We start from the raw sequence: 21,901 nt of genomic DNA on the forward strand, positions 1-21,901 counted from the left end.
TGGATCCCATGTATCCTGACTTTATGAATAAGCCTTCCATGAGGAACCTTATCAAATGCCTTGCTAGAATCCATGTACACCACATCCACTGCTCTAACATCAATGTATTTTGTCACATCCCCAAAGAATTCAATCAGGCTCATGAGGCATGACCTGCCCCTCACAAAGGCATGCTGACTGTCCCTAATCAGCCTCTGCTTCTCTAAATGCCCATAAATCCTGTCTCTAAGAACCTTCTCCAGTAATTTGCCCACCACTGAAGTAAGATTCACTGGTCTATAATTCCCAGGGTTATCCCTACTTCCTTTCTTAAACAAAGGAGAGGACATTTGCCACCCTCCAATCATCTGGCACTACTCCTGTAGCCAGTGAGGACACAAAGATCGTCGCCAAAGGCGCAGCAATCTCTTCCCTAGCTTCCTGTAATAACCTTGGATATACCCTGTCCGGCCATGATGACTTATCTATCCTAGTGTTTGTCAAAAGTTCCAACACATCCTCTTTCCTCACATCAACATGCCCTAGCATATCAGTCTATTGTATGCCATCCTCACAAATGTCAAGGTCTCTCTCTGGCAAATAACCAAGAAAAGTATTCATTAAGGTCCTCCCCTACCTCTTCCGATTCCAGGCACGTGTTTCCCCTTTTGTCCCTGATCGGTCCTACCCTCACTCTAGTCATCCTCCTATTCTTCACATGTGTAGAACACCCTGGGGTTTTCCTTGATCCTACTCGCTAAGGACTTCTCATGCCCCCTTCTAGCTCTCCGAAGTCCATTCTTAAGCTCCCTCCTGGCTACCTTGTAACCCTCCAGAGCCCTGTCTGATACATGATTTCTAAACCTTAGGTAAGCTTCTTTCTTCCTCTTGACAAGATAATCTATATCTTGTGTCAACCACTGTTCCTTCACTCTGCCATCCTTACCCTGCCTCAATGGGACAAACTTATCCAGAGCCCAATGCAAGTATTGCTTAAACAACCTCCACATTTCCACTGTGCACTTCCCCCCCAAGAACATCTGTTCCCAATTTACGCTCCCAAGTTCCTGCCTAACAGCATCATAATTCCCCCTTCCCCAGTTAAATACTTTCCCGTATTGTCTGCTCCTATCCCTCTCCAAGGCTATGGTAAAGGTCAAGGAGTTATAGTCGCTATCTCCAAAATGCTCTCCCACCGAGAGATCTGAAACCTGATCAAGCTCATTGCCTAGTACCAGGTCCAGTATGGCCTCTCGTCTAGTCAGCCTGTCCACATACTGTGTCAGGAATCCTTCCTGTACACACTGAACCAACTCTGCCCCATCTATCCCCTTTACACTAAGGAGGTGCCAATCAATATTAGGGAGGTTGAAATCACCCATGACAACAACCCTGTTATTTTCGCACTTCTCCAAAATCTGCCTTCCGGTCTGCTCCTCAGCATCTCTGCTGCTATGGGGGAGGGGGGGGGGGTGTAGAAGGTGGGGAAGGTGTCTGTAGAATACTCCAAATAGACTGATTGCTCCCTTTCTGTTTCTGACTTCCACCCACACTGACTCTGGACAATTTCACCAGGACATCCTCCCTTTCTACAGCTGTGACACTGTCCCTGATCAGCAAAGCCGCTCCCCTACCACTTTTACCTCCGCCCCTGTCCCTTTTGAAAAGTCTAAACCACAGAATATTCAGCAGCCCCTTGTGACAGCCAAGTCTCTGTAATGGCCACCACATCATAGTTCCATGTACTTGCCCACACTCTAAATTCATCAGCCTTGTTCCTGATACTTCTTGCATTAAAGTAGACACACTTCAGCCCATTCAACTGACTGCAATTTTGCTCTTTCAACTGCTTATCCTTCCTCAGTCTTTCTACATTCTGCATCTACTTGCACAGTAAATGAACCAAGCTCTGACCTATCACTCTGGTTCCCATCCCCCTACCAAACCAGTTTAAATCCTCTCCAACAGTTCTAGCAAACCTACCTGCAAGAATATTAATCCCCCTCCAGTTCAGGTGTAACCCATCCCTTTTGTACAGGTCATACCTTTCCCAGAAGAGATCCCAATAATCAACAAATCTGAAACCCTGCCCCCTGTGCCAATTTCTAAGCCATGCATTCATCTGCCAAATCATCCTATTCTTAACCTCACTGGCACATGGCACAGGCAGCAATCCAGAGATTACTACCCTTGAGGTCCTGCTTTTCAGCTTCCTACCTAACTCCCTATATTCCCTCTTCAGGACCTCATCTCTTTTCTTATGTCATTGGTACCAATATGTACCACGACTTCTGGCTGTTCACCCTCCCCCTTCAAAATGCTGTGGACCCGATCTGAGACATCCCTGACCCTGGCACCAGGGAGGCAACATACCATCCAGGAGTCTTTTTCATGTCCACAGTATCTCCTGTCTGCCCCCCTTACTATGGAATCCCCTATCACTACCACCCTTCTCTTCTCCCACCTTCCCTTCTGCATCACACAACCAGGCTCAGTGCCAGAGACACAGTCACTGCAGCTTTCCTCTGGTAGGCCATCCCCCCCAACAGTATCCAAAGCAGTATACTTGTTATTGATGGTAACAGCCACAGGGGTACTCTGCACTACCTGCCTATTCTCCTTCCTGCTCCTGAGTCACCCAGCTACCTGCAGCTTCAGAGTGACTGCCTCCCTGTAGCTCTTGTCCCATAGTATCCCATAGGAGCAAAGGTCATCCAGCTGCAGCTCCAGTTTCCTAACACAGTCTGTAAGAAGCTGCAGCTGGATGCACCTCATGCAGGTGTAGTTATCAGGGAGACTGGATGTCTCCTACTACTCCCACATCTCACAAGCTGGACACAGCACTGACCCTGGGGCCATTCTCACTACTCTGCACTACAGGGAACACCAAATCAAAGAAAGAAACTTACCAGAGACTTACCTTCACCTCTTCTCCCCAAAGCCTCAGCTCCCTTTCCAGGGCACCAATGCTCAAGACAAGGTGGCATGGCTTTAAGGTTATGGGTGGGAGGTTCAGGGGAGATGTCAGGGGGAGGTTTTTCACCCAGAGAGCGGTTGGTGCGTAGAAGGCACTGCCTGGGGTGGTGGTGGAGGCAGACACATTGGACAGGTTCAAGAGTTTGTTGGATAGGCACATGGAGGAATGTGAGATAGAGGGATATGCAGGAGGAAAGGGTTAGGTAGTGTGAGGGTGGTTTGATGGACAGCACAACATGGTGGGCCGAAGGGCCTGTTTTGTGCTGTATGGTTCTGTGGTTCCCCACTCCAATACTGGCCTCTTGAATCAAAGCCTCAGCTCCCCCGCTCCAACAATGGCCACTCTACTCATACTTGCCTTACCTTTATTTGCCTCTGTTGATAAGCCAGTCAGCAGGTAACAATTTGCAAATGTGCCTTGTTTAGACTCTTGCAAGGTGAAACTCACCAGCTCAGGCACAGAGACTCACCTCTTTGCAAAGGTCCTGCTCCAAATCTTGCTCCAACTCCCAACTCTGCAAGTGAAACTCACCAGCTCAGGCACAGAGACTCACCTCTTTTCTATCTTATCTATTTTATCCAGCAAACCTTGGTGAAAGTGGAGGTGTGTGAATGTTTGATGATGAAAATATTGGGTTTGTCAATCTTAGCCACTCAGCATCAATATTTATGGGGATTTCTGCAATATATCAGGGAGTGAGGGGGAACAGTGTAGCGTATCCCAGGAAAATGTGTTCACCTTCATGAAAAGGGAAGGGCAATAGGAAAAACAAAAGAGAACCGTTAATGGAGGTCAACAGCCTTATCATTCTACTTCTGTCCTCATTGCACGTTTCTACATTAGGACCTTCATGGTCTGTTGCAACTGATGCACTCTGTCATATTGAGGATGTATTCCAATTAATTTTCCTACTGTGATGGATGAAAAGTTAATGTTAACAAGTTGAAAACAAAAGGTTGTTTCTAGTATTGTGGTTATCAACCTGCTCTCATCGCTCAGGGAAAGGGAGAAACTGATGTTATTGTTGTGAATGGAGATTGGGCAAAGAGTTCAAGGTCTATGAGAGAGGGAAAGAAAATGTCATGTGTGCCTTGTGGTAAAAAAATAATTGAGGAATTGGTTTCAACTTTGTCCAATGTGGACATTCTTTGAATCAGAAGATGAGCAAAGCAATCTGCTCCCAGGTTTCCATCACAGTTGGTTTAAATTAATTCTCTCTCTTGCTTCTGATGAGGTGCCTTTCATTGATAGCACATTTGAGTTCAAGAACCGATTACTCAGGGAGTTGTAGGTTTATCACATTCTCCTAGGGGATACTGCCATGTCCAGTGACATTAATACCCTCCCTACACAGTGTGGCCATTGTTCTGCCTTTGGGTGATTATCTGATTTTTACATTTATTTGTACGTAAATTCAGAGTTCTGAAATGTTGCTTCCATCCCACTTACAATCCCAGCGTTAATAACTATACATTTAAAACGGTCAATTATTGTCAACTTCTAAGCTGCCAATTATCTTTAATGCTCCATTTATTTTGAATGCTTACTCACTACTTCTCACTTGCTAACGTAAGTACAAGTTAATAATGCCCTGTTATTGCAGAATCATAGAAAATTTACAACAAAGCAGACTGTTTCACCCCTTTGTGTCTGTACCAGTTGAAAAATCTCATCTTCCCACACTTGATCCATAGCTCTGCTCTTCAAGTACACACTCAGGTACTCTTTCAATATTTCTCGCTCTACCATCCTTTCAGGCAGTGGGTTTCAGGCCTAGATCAGTCTCTGAGCAAAAATAAAATCCTCCCCTTCCCTCCAATTCTTCTACTAGCCACTTTAAATCTACACTTGAGACACAAGAGACTGCAGATGCTGGGACCTGGAGCAACAAACAATCTGCTGGAGGAACTCAGCGGGTCGAGCAGCTCTGTGGGAGGAAAGGAATTGTCAATGTTTTGGGTTGAAATCCTGCAGCAGGACTGAGAGTGGAGGGGCGAGGTGGCCAGCATAGATAGGAGGAGGGGAGTGGCAAGGAAGGATTCTGAGACGATTGGTGGACTGAGGAGGGGTGTAAGATGAGGTAGGGAAGGTAGTGAGGGTGGAGTTGGAAGACTGTGGCAGATGAATGATAGATGGAGGCAGAAAAAGGGAGAGAGAATAAAACAACAGATGGAAGAAGCTGGGGTTGGGGGTTAGTGTGAAGATGGGAGACGGCAGCTGGGGGGAGATAAGCAGCAACACAAAGCACTACCAATGCTGGATTTGGACAAGTAAAGGAGGTGAGAATGGTAACCATTGGGGGAGAGGTGAATGGATGTTGGAACCAGATGGGGGGGGTGGGGGGTGAAAACCTGTGTGTGAAGTGGGTGGATGGAGCCAGGAGAGAGAAGAGGATGAAGATGGGTGAAAAGGGGCTGGGGGGAGGGTGGGAAAGGGGACAAAAATGGGAGGACTGGAGGATCAGAAGGAGGGTTGGGGGGAATTGGCCCTACTGCTAAGGGAAAAAGGTCCTTCCTATCTGGGTCCTTCATTATTTGATACACCAGTTCAATCTCCCCTCAGCCTCCTCTGTTCCAAAGAATTATAGCTCATCCATTCTTTCCTCACTGCTATAATTTTCCAGATACTTGTAAATCTCCTCTGCCGTTTCTTCAGTGCAACTACATCTTTACTGTGGTATGATGTCCAGAATTGGATACTGTACTCAAGCTGTGGCCTAACCAGTGTTGATACACTCACCGTATCCTCCCTGCTCTTGTATTCCGTCTTGGCTAATAAAGGAAAGCATCCCCTGTGCCCTTTAATGACTTTATTGACTTGTTCTACCACTTTTAAAGGTCTCTTTGCTTCTCCGCACCACTCAATATTGACTTTAATTACTGTTTTATATATTTAGGTTTTTCTCATCCACTCTACATGGTGCAGAGTTACAGTTTGTACTAAGAATTGGCTGTAGTTTAAATAAAGCTGGAAATGCTTTGCTGAGATCCTTCCACTTATCTCAAAGTGATGTATGACATTGTTGTTGTAGAGTATCATTACAGTGTTATCCCTCTACCCTGACCATCTGTTATAATGTAACTGCACTGTGTAATGAACTGACCTGTACGATCGGTATGCAAGACAAGTTTTTCACTGTACCTTGGTACAAGTGACAATAATAAACCAATACCAAATACCAAATCATGTTTGCGCCAATCTGCAAGAACATTATAATGTAAGAAATAGGAGAAAGAGTAGTCTATCTGGCCCTTTGAGCCTGCTCCGCCATCCATTAATTTCCTAGCTCATCTTCTACCTCACCACCATTTTCCAGTACTATCCTTATAACCTTTGATTCCTTTAATGTCCAGAAATCTATTGATCTGTGTTTTGAATGAGTGTAACAACTGAGCCCTCACAGCTCTCCAGGGTAGAGAATTTCAAAAGTTCAGCCCCTGTGATTGAGGAAACTTTGCCTCATCTTCGTCCTAAATGGCCTATTCCTTATTCTGAAACCTCCTGATCCTGGACTCCTGATCCAGCCTGTCAAGTTCTTTAAGAATTTTATGTGCTTCAAGAGATCTCCTTTCATTCTTATAAACTTTAGTGAATATAGTCCCAGTCTACTCAATCCTCAATCAGCAAACCCGCCATCCCTGGAAACAGTCTAACGAATCTTCGCTGTTCTCCCCCATGACAAGTGCATCCTTTCTTAGGTAAGGAGTCAAAAACTGTACATAATACCACAAGCATAGTCTCACTAAGGCCCTACACAATTGTAATGAGACTTCTTTATTCCTCTTTTCATAATAAAGGCTTATATGCCATTTGCTCTCTTAATCACATTTGGCACCTGCTTGTTGGCTTTCAGCAATGTTGACTTGTGTCCAAGTACACATTGGTTCCTTTGAATGTCATCACTACCCAATCTCTCACCACTTAACAAATACTTTGTTTTACAGTTATGTGCACCAAAGTGTATAATCTCACAATTATATAAGATAAGATATCTTTATTAGTCACATATACATCGAAACGCACAGTGAAATGAATCTTTTGTGTAGAGTGTTCTGGGGGCAGCCCACAAGTGTCGCCACGCTTCCAGCACCAACATAACATGCCCACAACTTTCTAACCCGTACGCCTTTGGAATGTGGGAGGAAACAGGGGCACTCGGAGGAAGCCCATGCAGACACGGGGAGAACGTACAAACTCCTTACAGGCAGTGGCCGGAATTGAACCCAGGTCTCTGGCGCTATAATAGCGTTATGCTAACTGCTACACTATCGTGCCTGCTAGCTACACTACCGTGCTTCTGTCTGTCATGTTCTCACCCATCCCACTGAAGTGTCTTTATCCTCCTCCCTACTCACAATCCCACCTTGTTTAGTATTGTCAATAAACTTGGAAATATGATATTCGGTCCCTTCAGTCAAATGTTAATATAGGGTCAGAGCGTCACAGAGAGACACAACACAGAAACAGGTCCTTCGCCCCACCCAGTTACACCAATCCTGTATTAATCCCATTCTCCCTCCATTCGATCAGATCCTCCAAGATTCTATCATTCACCTACACAGAAGGGGCAATTTGTACTGGCCAATTAATCGACTGATCCACACATCTTTAGGATGCAGGAGGACACCAGAGGATGCAGAAGAACTCACGCAGACATGGAGAACATGTAAACTCCACAAAGACAGCCCCTGAGATCATGATTAAACCAGGGTCTCTGATGCTGTGAGGCATTGCAGTGTGGGGTGATCCCAGAATTTAACTCAGTTTTCACATCTGCAGGCTTCCTTCATTTGGCCCAAGAGGACAAAACCAAAAGACCAGAAGACATCAGAGCAGAATTAAGCCATTCGGCCCATCGAGTCTGCTCCACCATTCGATCATGGCTGATTTATTTTTCCTTCTCAACCCCATTCTCCTGCCTTCTCCCCATAACCTTTGATGCCCTTACTAATCAAGAACCTATCAACTTCCACTTTAAATATACCCAATGACTTGGCCTCCACAGCCATCTGTGGCAATGATTTCCACAGATTCACCACCCTCTGGCTAAAGGAATTCCTCCTCATCTCTGTTCTAAAGGGATGTCCTTCTATTCTGAGGCTGTGCCCTCTGGTTCTAGACTCTTGCACTACTGGAAATATCCTCTCCACATCCACTCTATCCAGGTTTCAATGAGATCCCCCTTCATCCATCTAAACTCCAGCGAGTACAGGCTCAGAGCCATCAAACGCTCCTCATACATTAATCCTTTCATTCCCGGGATCATTCTAGTATACCTACTCTGGACCCTCTCCAATGCCAGCATGTCCTTCCTTAGATATGGGCCCAAAGCTGCTCACAATACTCCAAATGTGGTCTGACCAATGCCTTATAAAGCCTCAGCATTACATCCTTGCTCTTATATTCTAGTCGAATATTTCTATTTATACTTTATATTCTAGTCTGGGCCAAATGGCCTAATTCTGTTCCTATGTCCATAATTCCATGACCTCTATAAGATGAGAGGTCATGGAATTATGGGCAGGGTAGCAAAATGGGTGGAGAATTGGCTGGTTGGCAGGAAGCAAAGGGTGGAAATAAAAGGATCTCATTCTGGTTGGTTACCGGTTACTAGTGGTGTGCCGCAGGGGTCGGTGTTGGGGCCTCTCCTTTTTACCTTGTACATCAATGATTTGGATGATGGAATAAATGGTTGTGTGGCTAAGTTTGCGGATGACACCAAGATAAGTGGAGGAGTAGGGAGCATAGAGGAAATAGAAAAAATGCAGAGGGACCTAGACAGTTTAGGAGAATAGGCAAGGAAATGGCAGATGAGATTCAATGTTGAGAAATGTGCAGTTGTACACTTTGGAAGTAGAAATAAGCGGGTAGATTATTATCTAGAAGGAGAGAAGATTGATAGTGCGGTAGTACAAAGGGACTTGGGGGTACTCATACAAGATACCTTAAAAGTTAACCACCAGGTTGGATCGGTGGTTAAGAAAGCGAATGCTATGTTGGCATTCATCTCGAGAGGTATAGTGTATAAAAGTAAGGAAGTGTTGATGAGGCTCTACGGGGCGCTAGTGAGGCCTCATTTGGAATACTGTGCGCAGTTTTGGGCCCCACATCTTAGGAAGGATGTGCTGACGTTGGAGAGGGTTCAGAGGAGATTTACGAGAATGATTCCAGGAATGAAAGGGCTTCAGTATGATGAGCGTTTGTCGGCTCTTGGACTGTACTCGCTGGAGTACAGAAGGATGAGAGGGGACCTCGTAGCGACATTTAAAATGTTGACAGGTAAGGATAGAGTAGATGTGGCTAGGCTGTTTCCCTTGGTGGGCATGTCCAGGACCAGAGGGCACAATCTTAGAATTAGCGGGTACAGTTTCAAGACAGAGATGAGGAGAAGTTTCTTTACCCAGAGGGTGGTGAAATTGTGGAACTCCTTGCCACGCACAGCAGTGGAGGCCAGATCAGTGGGGGTATTCAAGGAGGAGATAGACAGATATCTAAATAGTCAGGGTATCAAGGGATATGGGGATAAGGCTGGCAAATGGGATTAGAATAGTTTTTTTTTTCTCTTCTTTTTTTCCCACCCCATTTCTTTTTCCCTTTTCCTTGGAGCAGACTCGATGGGCCGAATGGCCTGCTTCTGCTCCCTTATCTTGTGATCTTGTGATCTTATGGTCTAACACTGCTGTATTTTCTAATTAGTGTGCTTCAACTTGGAGATGACCACAAGCAGAGACTGGTGGATCTTTAGATTTTAAGGGATTCAATGGATATGAAGATAGTGCAGGAAAGTGGCACTGAGGTAAAAGGTCAGCCATGACATTATTGAATGGAAGCGTGTGGGGTTGAGTGACCTGTTTCTGCATATCATGCATATTTCTTATGGTGTTAAACATGATTTGCTCTGGTTAGTTTAGTTTCAGTTTTCAATTACTTAGAGCTGAGGGAGCTTATCTTTTGTAGACACATGCGTTCCAATACTATTCCAATGCTTCTACGGGCAGAGTTTTATTTATGCTTTGGTTGGATGAGCTTTTATCAATATATTAAGCACTTCAATTCTCAGACAGTACACCAAACAACAGTTGTGATCAAATCAAGTTTACATGCACATCTTGTCTTTGCATCCAATGCAACTTAATAGATGTAATAAATATCAGTGAGGTAGCATGCTTAATATAAATACAATCAATCATAACTACATGTGCTCCACTCTGTATGAAAGCTGTCTGATTCTGTGTGCTTGAAAACTCCCGCAGCAGACTTATGTTTACAGCCTTTGCCTGACAATTCTTGTATGCCAAAGACCCCAAATTCTCATTGCTATGGGTGTGATGTTCATCCATGGAAGGGTTATTGTTTCAATCTTTGGAGAAGCAGTTTCAGTGCCTCTCTCATCAGCATTTAAATCACTCTTGTATCTATTTTTCTACTTTAACCTTGTGCTTTAAAATCCAAACATTTAATTTAAACAACTTGCCACATTCTTCGAATGGAAAATGATTTAAGAATTCTCCAATGTGATAGGGATATCAAGAGCTAAAATGGTGAATACCAACAGGCTATCGACCTAGTGGGAGGAGGTGAAGCAGCACGGGGAGTCACAATGGGTGAACCCAGTCTAGTTCTCTTCCTTCTATAGGTGTTCACTTTGCATGACATAGAGGACTGGATACTCTTGACTGATTTCTTTATTCTGCCCTACTTAGTGGCAATTGTGCTGCTCCAATTAAGACTGGCTAATTCAATGCAGATCAAGCATCAAACAAATCTGGAGTTCCACATAAGTAATTGCCTTTACCAGCTCATTCTAAAAGGCAACTAGGGATTGGTAATGACAACTAGATCTACTAGCGATGTGCAGATCCCAAGAACAGATATTTAAAAATATAATAATAGAGAAGCAAACATCTCACATTGTTCGTATTACAAGGTATAATTTAGAATTCTTCTTGTTTTGGATGGATGTGATGTTCTCCCTTGATAAAACAATAATCTTTTTAGCATTTCTAATGGAAACCAAACAGGATCTGTTATGAACAATAAGTGCAATTGGACAAGGACGGGTGCACAGCTGCTCATAAAACATCTTCTTCTAGTTTGTCTCACAGGTTCAGGATGCAGATGGCAGAATTGATTAAATTTTAATCTCATCTCTCTGAGGGTGAAATAATACAATCTGGTATTAGAAGTGTATTGACGGAGTTTCTGGCAATTTAGCTTCACAGTCTGGGATTTCAACAGGTTGAAATTCCTGGTGCCTCATGTTAAAAAAAACTAATTGGCTGTATATTTTTCAGTCTTTAGGGAAATGGCCACACGACTATTCCATTAAATTCCATCAGTTTAGAGAGAATTTTTAAATTTGCCTCATCCGAGTTGGTGGAGAATTAAAATGGAATGGGTGAAATTTGCAATGTCTCTCAACCATTTTGCTTTTAAAATACTTGTTTTTTTGGCATTCAAATTAAATAAGTAAGCTGGACGTTATCTCCATTGATTTATTCCAAACTGGAATCATATTATGTCAATAGAAGCCGCAGTCACCTGGACAGCTAAAACAGCTGAACAGCTGGACAGCTTCAGTTGAAAGCTGAAGAGGCTTGTCCAGATCAGTTTGAAGCTTTCATTTTTGGAGTTGGGAACAGCCCACAAGTGCACTGTTATCCCAGCTTCCCTGGCCCTCCATTTATCTTGGACTTGAAGGGTGGTTTCCAGGCTCCATAACTCCATGCTGTACCCTGCCAATTTTTCTTTTCTTCAGTGAGATCCAACCACCAAACTTAATTGCTGACTTGCAAATGAGCTTTCCCACCTGGATGCTAAAATTCTTACCTTAGTTCTGGATTCAGTGAGGCAACGCTTTATTAACTGCACTTGGCACAATTCAAACTGATGAGTGGTACTGAATTACATGCTCAATAATAGGCTTCAATGATATTGTAACTATATAATTACAGCTTTGTAACAACCTCTTTTCTTTCTGTTTCAGAAAAGAATCCCAAGGTGATTTTCAAAGATGAATAAGAACTTCCCTTTGTGTTCCATACAATGGCTCATTTTCAAATGCTGAACCAGAGTCAATGGACCATAATTTTTCTCTATCACTGCATCTAATGGTTATGCTCAACCGTGCTTGTCTAAGCTTTAAAAATTTTTTTGGATAGTAAGTTGCTGAAAATGTGAGTGGATAATGGAACAAAGAACGATCTGAGTGAACAGAGAAAACAATTGTAAATCTCCCAAAGGGAAGGAGTAGCCAGTGGAGTCCCAATTCCAAACAAGTCCCACGGCATTATCAAATACAGGTGAGGAAACCTCCTCCTGTAAGCACCTACCATCCTCCCTCAGAATGATGATTCAGTGCTCCTCCATGTTGAGGGCACAGCATGTACTGGAATATAATCCCAGTAAGTGTGACGTGATGCAATTCGGGAAGCCAAACAGGGGTAGGACATATACAGTAAATGGTAGGGCACAAAGGAATGATGATAAACAGAGAGACCTAGGGGTCCAACTCCATAAGTCCCTGAAAGTGGCAAGGCGGGTCAATAGGTTGGGGAAGAAGGCATGTGTCATGCTTCCTTTCATAGGTTGGGGCATAGAATATGAGTTGAGATGTGATGTGGCAGCTTTATGAAACACTGTTTGGGCTGAATGTGGAGTATTGTGTGCAGTTCTGGTTGTCACACTGTAGGAAAGATGTGATTGCTCTGGAGAGAGTGCAGAGGGGATTCACTGAACTAGTCCAGAACCAGATGTTGCCTGGACTGGAGTTACGGGAAGAGATTAGATGGACTGGGCTCTTTTTTTCCCTGAAGAGAAGGAGGCTAATAGGTGATCTGATAGAAGATTATGAGAGGCATTGATAGGGTAGATAATCAGAATCTCCTTCCCATGGTAGAGGTATCAAAAACAGGAGGGCATGGGCTTAAGGTGAGAGGAAGGAGTTTTAAAGGTGATTTGAGGGGAAAGTTTTTTTTACACAGAGAATGGTTGATATCTGGAACGTGCTGCCAGAGGAAGTGGTGGAATCAGATACAATTACTATGTTTAAGAGGAATTTAGACAGACACTTAAATAGACAAACCATAGAAGGATACAGTCCTAATGCAGGCAAATGGGATTACTATAGATGGGCAAAAAGGTTGGCATGGACATGATGGGCTGAAGGGCCCATTTCTTTGCTATGACCTGTGCTAAGGGCAGGTTCAGGTCAGTTTGAAATTTTCTTTTATGAAGTTGGCAACAGCAGAGCAAGACTTGAACCTCCATCTCTCTGAGTGGCTTGGTAGCACCACCACTGGCCAGGTTGTGAAGGACACAGCTGCCAGATTGGGTCTGTGGCAGGCAGTGAAGGAATGAAAACAAGGGATAAACTTAATTGCTTTCATCCTCACAAAATTACTTTAGGCAGATGCATTGAACATGAAGGTATTGATAGAAGTGACCTGCAGTTACTAACCTATGTTACTTCAACATCAACGCTCAAATCCATGATCTCTATCAATTAGGACAAGGGCAGTAGGCTTGTTGGAGTACTACCACCTGTAGATTCCCCTCCAAGTTGCACACCATCCTGATTTGGAAGTGTACTGCCACTCCTTCATCTATGCTGGGTCCAAATCCTGGAACTCCCTACCCAATAGCACTCTTGGAATACCCTCCTCAGAAAGGCTACAATAGTTCAAGAAGTGGTTCACCACCACCACTTTGAGGGCAATTAGAGATAGACAACAAATGCTGGCCTTACCAGTGATATGCAGATCCAGAGAGTGAATAAGTAATGAAAATTCAAATTGAAGAATTGTGAAATTAACAGCAAAAGGACAGAGAAAGAAATACCAGTTTGAGTGGATGAATTTAGTGTCAGTCAGGTCAGAGGAAAAATAGAAGCGGAATCGTGAAAAATAAAGGATTAAGAAAAAAATGAACCACAGTGTTTTTTAGTGCTAGATTTTTTAAACTGATAACAGTAATTAAAACTTTCAGGGATGAGGCTCTATAATTGTAATAGTTAATTTTCAGTTCTAAGATGCTGATTGACAGTAATTAAAACATTGCACAATTAAGAGGGTTCCTAGACTTGAAATGAACAAGTCTTAACCTTCTGTGGTAAGTTTAATTCAAATCTGCTTTTTAAACATGTGAATGTGGCGACTCACCGTCTAGTCGGGCGAACCGGCTCGGCAGTCGGGTCGCGCGGTGTCGGAGCGACGAGGCCCATGATGGCGGCGGGCCTCGTCTTTTCTGACGGGGAAAGTCCTGATGACTTACGTCATTGCCGGTTTTTTGGGCGGGAGTTTTCTCCCTTAAAGGGCCCGCGCAAGGTGGGAAAATAAACCAGTTCTGTTTGGGAATCCTCCGAGTGAGTCTTGTTTTATTCCGCGGTAGCAACCGCTACATGAACTTAATTCCATTCAGTGCATTTCAATGGTGGGCCAATTAGTTGGAAAACATTTTTCCAAAGTTAAGGAGTGGCAAAATTTGAACACTTTCCCTAGATTTTTGGACTTAATCACTCATTTGCTACTTAACTGAAATCACAATACCATGTTTGCATTAATAACAGAAATAGCTACCAGCACTGTTCCTTTGGACAGAAATATAGGTCCCTTTGATTTTTATGGGAATAGCTCTCTGTAAAATGGTTGCATACATAAAAACAATCACTAATCTTCAAAGTAATTCATTGAAGTGTTTTTGAGAGTTGTGATTAATCAAGGTGGCTGCATAGTAACCAACACTTTTGTTTGTATGTTGATTCCATTTCTATTTATAGCTGACTCTTGAATAAATACAGGTCTCTTTATAAAACCTTGTTTGTTTTATTTTGTGTTTCTTTTGAAGTAATATATCATTGATTTTTTTTTGTACTTTTATAGTATTGGTGATTGTGACTGTTTCCAATTGACTTCCTGTTCAGTTTGTTCTGGGTTTCCATGGTAAATTGGCAGGTGAGAGCAGTGTGATATAAATCACTGCCCACCCATGGATATTGTATTACACTGCAGCTTGAAAATAAATAATATGCAGTTCATTCTGGAGAAACTGGATCCAGTCAAGTTAACAGAAACTGAGCTTATTTGTGGGTGTAAAACAAAACTGAAATTAAAACAGAAAAAGCTAGAAACATAGAGCTGAATGCTGGCAGATGATGGAAAGGCTTTCATGTCTGGTGGGAGTTTTACAGGAATTGTTTATGGTTCTGATGAAGGTGTACTGAAATCTTTCTGCTGCATTACACTTCAGAGAGATTTTACTTTTCTGAGCACTTTCCTCATGTACCACTCTAATAATAAACTTTGAATAAAAATTATTTGTCTACTCCTCCCTTAAGAGGCATAACTTAGTTGAATAATACTCAGACATATACTTGAAAAACCATGACCTCTAGGGGGCACAGACATAGGACTGGAAGGTGTGACTAAGTTGGATAACTCTTTTTTGACCGCCATAAGTGTGATGAACTGAATAGCCTGATTTGGTTTTACAAATTTTCTGTAATTCCATGAACACAAGTTCCCTAACAATTCCTTTTCACCAGGAGAACCTCTTTGGAATGCTTACAAGTGATTAGTTAAAATGGATGAAAGATAAAGAATATTTGTAAATTTTGAAGGATGTTTTTGTTATTAAAGGTAGAATTTATTCATAATTACTATGCGTGGTTCCTGTCAAAAATAACTGAATATACTGGAATAGTTTATGAGATGATACAAAAAAAGAGAGCAAGTATACTTGAAACCAATTCCCAACCTTTACAGCTAAGTACTCCACAACTCCACAGATATGGGTTTTGTGTTGTTTTTGTATGTGAAACTGTCAGCAAAAAAGTTGCTTAAAATCAAAAATTGAAATGTGGGATAAATGAATGCAATCGATTGCAAGCTGATCATTCCCAATAAAATTGGAGATGATGGGTAACCTAGTGACTCTGGGACATCTGCGAGTTTACATGAAATCTCATTATGCAGTCAAAAGATGCCAAAATTACCTCAAAGACATATGGAGAAAGCTTGGTGACCTCAGTTTCTGACAAGTAGCGAGAGGAATAATACAGAGGATAATGAAATAGATTTCATTAGTCTCTCCAACAAAATTGTTCCTCCTTACAAAGAGCAACTGCTGTATCAGTCTTTGCTATACCTGTCAGAAGCTGCGGCTCCTCTGGGAAATCTGTTTCCTGAAAGGGGCAAGTGCAGGGCTTGGTCTGCTCAGGATTTTGCAACAGCTGTTGCATCCTAAGTTACAGCTGCACAAAATGGTAAGATTTAGTTCATTGAAAGAATAGCTTTTTCGTCGAGGTGGGAAACGCTCCACCAACTCCACAGCCCCTATATTGTGATTTTAGGGGATCATCATGCAAAGTCTATCATATCATGGAGTCTAGTCTATGCATTTAATCTCCCGAAGAAGAGTACTGTGTACATATTTTCTGAGCCACAACAGTGAGCAAGTAAACCCTAGTATATTCATTCATTTGCCTGTAGCCTGTGACTGCTCAGGCTACATTCTCCTTCCCTGGTCCCAAGGCTCAGCAGCAAAAACAAAAATGCTGCAATCCCTGGATGTTTGATAACATTATATTAATTTCCAATCCTCGCAGAATAGTCAGGAAATGGATCTGCAAAACATTCAAAACACTTGACCTTTGAAATTTCAAATATATGACCCATGGAATGACGTTATTAAACACTGGTGGACAAATACCTGATGCGATTGTTTTCTGCAGTTTAGAAGGGATAATACCTCTGTTAAAATAGAGATAGTAATAATACAGATTGGAATGTCAGTGCTTGTAGAACAAAATGTTTTTCAATAACCTTACAAATGTAATGACTGATGCAATCCATTGCACAATGATATCACCGTGTGACCAATTACATCAATTCAGTATTTACCAAATTGCAAGACTTGCTTGCCAATTTACCACAGTTTCTTTAAGAACTAATACATTTTAAAATTAGATAATAATTGAGTGCCTAAAAAATCTTGTATCATGTGTTACAATTAATTTTGTCTCAGAAATCATATATATGTATCATATCTTTATTCACTTCAATTTATTGCTGATCAAATTTCACAATATTTAAATCAGCACATGATATTATGGTGAAGATATCCTCTGCACAAAATGTGGAATGAATCAAAGAGAATGGGTTTTGTCCCACATTGTGAATGAAAGTACTCAGTTAAAGAGATAATTTTAGTCAATTGAATGAGAATCTGCCCAGCTGTATTGGAACCAAAGATTGGCAGATAAAACAGTAAAGGATCCAAGGTGGGCCTTCAAAGAGAGGAAAGTATGCATAAAGATCAGATGCATTACCCAAAAAGAAAAAGGAAAACAACCAAAGCTTCACTTTGGGCATCATGTTGCAAAATTAACCTATTTTCTTTTGAAACATTGCAGGCAACACAATAAATCGACATGTCACTGTTGGGATCACTGGCCCTTTTTATACATATTAATGATGTGGACCTGAGTATATGGGACTTCATTGCAAAGTTCGCAGCTGATATGAAAAGTGGTGGACATTGAAATATTTAGTAACAGTCAGTAGGAGGAGATAGACACTGGTGAAATGGGCAGATGCATGGCAGAGAAAGGTGAAGAGAAATCAATAAACATGGTATAGTTTTAATGGAAGAGAGATTTATAGGTTTGTATCTGCACTAATGTCGAATGTGCGAGGGCAATACAAAAGCTCCGAAAATACAGATGTGATTTGGCTTTATAAATGGAATCATTGAGTATGAAGCAAAAAATTATGTTAAGCCTTTATAAGTCACAGGAGTCCCTAATATGTGTACTGCTTCCAATACTGGGCACTTTACAAAGGATGTTGTCTTTGAGATGGTACGGTGGAGACTTATTAAGTTTATACTAAGAATGTTGAGACACTAGAGAGTAATGGTTGTTCTAATGGCAGAAAAGATTAAGGGGAAATTTAATAGAATTGTTCAAAATCATGGGAAATGACTAGATACAAAACCAGGAGAATTTTTTACGCTGACAATTGTTACGTTCTGGAATAAACTGGCTGATGGAATCAGGTTCAATGCTGAGTTTTAAAAGTTAATTCAGTAAATATTTGAAGAGGAAACAGGGCTACGAGGAAAGAGTCCAGATTAGAACTTTCTCTATAACTCTTAAAAAGAGCTCACACTGGAATAATAACTGAATGGTCTCTTATGCCGTAAACTCTATGGTTCCATTGTATCACAGCATCCGGAGCAATTTTCCTTCAGTTGTTTACAGATAATGAGTCACAGTCAACCTCATCATCATTTTTTCTGCCAATGGTGCAGCTGGTATTAATGCCCACTGTGCAATTGTGAAAACAAAACAGAATAGGTATTGGGTGTGATAATAAATCTTCAGCATCAAGTCACAAGGCTGCAATGCAATCAAAATAATTGCACATCATTCATAGGGATTTTGTTGTTATCTGCTGATAAATTATAGTCTTACAATTTATTCACTGCTAGCTGCCATGAACACTACCTTGACATTCCTTTTTTTGCACTATTTATTTATTTTTGTAATTTATGGTAATTTTTATGTCTTTGCGCTGTACTGCTGCTGCAAAACAACACATTTCACGTCATATAAGTCAGTGGTAATAAACCTGACTCTGATTCTGCCAGTTGTATGTACATATTTCAATAGAGAAGATGAATAACTATATTATCAAAATAAAAGTTACTCCACCTTACTGTACTGCTAATAGTACATCTAGATTTCACAGCTATTATCCTGTAATGTAAGTCGTGATCCAGATTGGCTGAAATAGATATGAACTGAGTAACAGGGAGTTTTTTTTATAGTGTAACATGCTAGAATACATGATGATCCTAATTTCTCCAATAATAGTTGGACCTGTATGGATTCCCATGGCTGCATCTTTGAAAAGAAGGATGTGTGTGGACATACAGGAAAAGCTTTTCAGTATGAGAACAAGTTCAGTCAGACAAGGTGGTGATGGTCTATTTTTCATGATCAGTTCTCAGTAGAGGCCTTAATTCTATCCCCTAATGTGCCCATCTCAATGAATTCTGAGCTTTGCATGATGTTGACCTCTCTTCTGAGTTCTTGATCTACCTGGATTCCTCTCTCTGGTGTCTTACTCTCTCTCAATCTACTCTTGGCAAACTGCTGGTGTGACACTGATAGTCTCAATTTTTTGCTCTACTTGCTCACTCCAACCTACCCTTCTCCAAAATTGCAGCACCCTACTCACGAATGACTAGTGTCACCATTGACATAGAACCTGGTGATAAGAGCCATGCTATTGTTGAATTTTTACCTTTCAGAGGCTGATGGACAACCCTCTGACATTCTCTCATTTCCTCCTCTGGTCAGTGACTCTACCACAGAATATCAGGCCATTGTTTCCCAGATAATTACTGACCTCATTTCCTCTGGGGATCTTCCCTTCACAGTCTACAAGCCCAATTCCTAAGATCCACAAGCAGGACTGTCCTGGCATACCCATTGTTTCAGCTGGTTCTTGTCTCACAAAATCCATGTCTTCCTACCCTTATTCTTGTCTATGTCCCCATGTCAAGTCTATGCCTACCTTTATCCATTATACTTCTGATGCCTTCAGCTACTTTGATAGCTCCCTAGTCCAAACCAACTTATTCTCACCATAGATATCCCATCCTTTTACTCTCCCCTTCACACCTGATTGACTGTTCCTTCCTTGAACAGAGGCCTGACCAGTCTTCCTTCATGATCAATGTTCTTTGTCTCTCTGAACTTTTTCTCACAATGAACCAAGGATAGGGTTTTCCTTATTCTCGCCTTCCTCCAGCCTCCATATTCAATGCATTGTCATCCATGATTTCTCCAAAGTTATGCCTCCACTCAACACTAGACAAAGATATTAACCAAGATAGCCTAACAATTCCTTTCCTTGTTCACCAGTCCACATTCCCCCACCGACAGTTCGCTGTGTCCAGCCAAACCTGGCCCTTGTGCACTGTTATAATAATTATGGTATTAGTATCCTGCTGACAGCCACAGGACTTGACTAATTCCCATGTGGCAGCTTCTTTGACACTTATTTTGAAACATTCTGACATGGGTGAATGGGTTAATAACTACCTATTCCAGGTTAATGGGGTAATCAATACCTGTTTTTAAACCCATGTCTCTTAGCTAATATAGATCATTGACTACAACCAGTTTTAGATTTACTTCACATGACATGGTTCGTTGCTACTCTTATATACTTTCAGTTTTCCTAAATCATCTAATCAATTACACAGTCTGCATGATTCTGAACCTATATGTTGTGTTGATAGGAAAGGGGATGAGATTATACTTAAAACTAGCATAATATGTTAACAACTTAATACAGTCATAGAGGAGAGACACAGGCCCCTTTGGGCCATCAAATCCATGCCAACCACCAAGTATCTATTTACAGAAATCCCATTATTTTAATTCTCCCCACATTCCCATTGATCCCCCTCAGATTCTACCACTCACCTACACGCTAGCGGCATTTTACAGTAGCCTGCTAATCTACCAACCTACACTTGGGAGGAAACTGGAACACCCTGAAGGAAATCCACATGGTCACGGGAAGAATGCACAATCTCCATTAAGGCAGCACTGGCAATCGAGATTGAACCTGAGCTGTTGGTGCTCTAAGGCAGCAGCTCTCCCTAGCTGCACCACTGGGCCACCCAGCTCTCTTCATTCTGAGAGTAGTGCGAAGGAGCCAAAATGCAGAAACAAATATCTGGAGTTTTAAATTTCAGACTTTGATTCAAATTTCTTCTTTCTGCAATTTACTCAAATATCACCTGTTTCTGCAATTTGACCAATCTTACACAAAACAAAAATGCATATCTAATTAAGTAGAGGAGTAAAATTTTGACTAATTTGGAGGTAATTCAGTGGCTCAATCCATGCTTTTTGGCCAATGACTAAGCCTCCTCCACATCAGTATCTGGTCACTTGTTCCAACTTGGTGTCTTTCACTGGATCCTACAAAACTGATGATATTCTGCTAACATCAGTAAAATCCGTTTCGCAGGATAATTGTTGCCCCTTTGTTTAGGGTGAAGACTTTTCTCCTGAGTGGACACATTAAGATGCCAATATTGGCATACATGCAATTAATATTTTGAATTTTATGAATATGTCTTGACTAGGAATTTTTGGTAAATGACAAAACAGAACTCCTCATTCTGTAGTGAAATGCCTTTACTTGAGGTTGAGAGAATATGGTAATTTTAAGATGACAGCTTATTCTAGGATACCAGTAATTTATTGCATTCAGTGCTTTGCAGTTGGTGCTCAAAACGTGGTCTCCCCGACGTTGGAGAAACCAAAAGCAGGCTGGTCAGTTCTCAAGGCAAGTTGTTCAGTCCACAAGAATTTCCAGTCAGCTATTTATCATTCTCCATCCCTTCCCAATTCTGACTGCTCTGTGTCTCAATGTGCTGTATTGCTCCAATGAAGAATGGCACCCATCTTCTGCCTGGGCACAATGTAGCCCATGGAACTCAATATTTCAGGTAACCATTCCATTTGCTTCTCTCCCTCCACAGAGTGACTGTACCTCTCTGTTAAATAAGATTTCTTTATTAGTCACAAGTACATCGAAACACACAGTGAAATGCATCTTTTGCATAGAGTGTTCTGGGGGCAGCCCGCAATTGTCGCCACGCTTCCTGCACCAACATAGCATGTCCACAACTTCCTAACCCGTACGTCTTTGGAATGTGGGAGGAAACCGGAGCACCCGGAGGAAACCCATGCAGACACAGGGAGAACGAACAAACTCCTTGCAGACAGCGGCCAGAATTGAACCCGGGTCGCTGGCGCTGTAAGGTGTTACACTAACCGCTACACTACGTTTCCCTTCTGTACCTAGCTGCTGATTTTTAATGTAATTGTTACCTTAATAATTATGGTCTCTACTCTAT

The 21,901-nt window shown here is 41.8% G+C and overlaps 1 protein-coding gene across 9 annotated transcripts in view; it reads right to left on the reverse strand.

Moving 5' to 3' along the window:
- Positions 1-21,901, reverse strand: part of LOC127567504 (nocturnin-like) — a 463,180-nt gene that overhangs the window by 35,837 nt on the left and 405,442 nt on the right. For 2 of the 9 annotated variants that reach the window (XM_052010470.1, XM_052010476.1), the window contains exon 1: positions 14,116-14,184. The exons of 2 other annotated variants lie outside the window; for them this stretch is intronic. The gene's annotated coding sequence lies outside the window, so the exon portion shown is untranslated. Of the gene's footprint in view, positions 1-14,115; positions 14,197-21,901 lie in introns of those variants that run through there. 5 more of the 9 variants (XM_052010477.1, XM_052010474.1, XM_052010471.1 and 2 more) reach the window with 5 other exon arrangements.

Source organism: Pristis pectinata, chromosome 2 (assembly GCF_009764475.1).
Source record: "Pristis pectinata isolate sPriPec2 chromosome 2, sPriPec2.1.pri, whole genome shotgun sequence".
Lineage (NCBI taxonomy): Eukaryota > Metazoa > Chordata > Chondrichthyes > Rhinopristiformes > Pristidae > Pristis > Pristis pectinata.